This window comes from Carassius gibelio, chromosome A9 (assembly GCF_023724105.1).
Source record: "Carassius gibelio isolate Cgi1373 ecotype wild population from Czech Republic chromosome A9, carGib1.2-hapl.c, whole genome shotgun sequence".
In the NCBI taxonomy this organism is placed as follows: Eukaryota; Metazoa; Chordata; class Actinopteri; order Cypriniformes; family Cyprinidae; genus Carassius; species Carassius gibelio.
Window position 1 is genome coordinate 17,486,391 of NC_068379.1, and position 2,003 is coordinate 17,488,393.

Sequence of the window (2,003 nt, forward strand, 5' to 3'; positions counted from 1 at the left end):
TCACAAATAAGCCCTAATGCACAAGGATGTAACAAAATACACAAGCGCACAAAAACCTTTCTAAAAAAAAGCAGTGATGGGAAGCAAACCATCCATCAATGCTAAATATGACTAACACAATCAGGACATCATTATTTCAGGCAAGGTTTAATGTGTGTAGTATTAGTAACACCGCTCTGTTTATCTGACCATTAAATCCAGTGTCCACATGTGCAATGAATGTACAGAACGTAAAGAATAAGTGTGTGTATAAAGTAAAGATGAGAGGAATCTTCAGTGGAGATTTCAGACTTAGCTGGAGCTAATGCTTAACACATTATCAAACATTTGCTGACCATGAGATATGGTCCTGAGGGAAACATGTCTGTGGAACAGATTTGACCCACGAGCTCCCTGGAATCATCTGAAGTCACCCACAAACACAGAGACATTGGCTTGAACCTCATTAGAATATTTGGCTACGATCCCCCTTGGAGGTAGTATTACACACTACATTTCATCACGTTTCTTTGTGGAAGGTATGATTTCAGGGATACAATTCAATCCATGAGCAGGGGAAAGAGGGATAATGGAGGAAAAAGCAAGGGGGAAAGCGTGACATCTCTCAAAGTATGTGCATTTCTATATTAAATCAACTCATTTATAACTTGAAAAATACTAGTTATGTTTACCGATTCCTATAGACATTAGGAATTTTTTACTTTTAAACCTGGCAACAATTTGCACTTTTGTTTATTTATGTCTGTCTGCACAAACAACATTAAAATAGATGCACATACAGTACATACAGTACATATATTTTAAATACTATTTTAGCTTAAATTTCCTCACATAGTAAAGACATTCTAAAAATATATATTTATAGATTATTTCCCAAAATATTACAAATAAATCTATTTAGCATGTACCCAAAGTGTATTTTGACATTGGACATGTTTTTTATAACCCCTTAAAGTGCATTTTATAGTATACTGAGGTATTTGAAGTTTTTATATTTTGTTTGGGAATATTGGTTATGCCAATTTAGGCCAGCTTAATAGTGGTTGGAATATTTTCCAGTCTGGCCAGCCGACTATACTTAAACAGCAGACAGGGAGACCAGCAAACCATTTTATGCTGTTTTAAGCTTATTTTTCTCAGCAGGGATGTATGATTTGAAGCAAATGAAAGTGAGTCAGATAGGAGGTGTGTTTGACGTAGAAGAGGTAAGACGGTAAATTCAAAGTGCTGTTTAACAGAGCTTGGCTGTGGATGTCTAACTTGCCAGTATGAGCTTGTCAGAAGCAGCAACAATACAGCTCTGTAGGGTTTCTCCTGAACAATAATGTCCCCTAGCACCCCAACTGCCCACTCCCGAAAACAGATCATTGATGCAAAAATTCTATATTATTTTGTATGGATGGAGAAAGAAACCTGTTTGTGATGTATTTGAATACCTGTAGCATAATGGTACAGTATGTGAATGGTTAATGCTTCAGTGAAAGTGAATTCTTTGCTAATGGTCTCTTTTTCTTCAGTTCAATCCATCAGAGTACAGTGCAACTCAAGAGCATTTTCAATAACCTTTGAAAGATTTTCTCTCTTTTCTTAATTTAAAACTTTTTTTTTTCTTGTTTAAGACTGAGTACTAATATCATAGACAATTTGTCTGAGAAATGTGGTCTGCTAATTGTAATGACAATATATGATTAGTGACTAGCCGGAGGGCCAAACATTGGTGTGCTATACTGTGAATTAATCAAATTCTTCATGGCTGCTATGTACATAGACTTAAACCACGTTTACTCAGGCCATATTGTAAGGGAAATTAAAATGAAGACTTGTCAAAATGAAATTGTTTTAGTGGGGAAGGTCATGCTTGCATAATATTTGAGCATACAAATTTATGCATGAATTACTTGCTATGAAATTGTTGCAGTCTTTAATGACCATTAAATGCTTTTACTTTGCATAAACACAAATTTATCTTTTCAAATTAACATTTATCTATCAAGTAGTTGGCC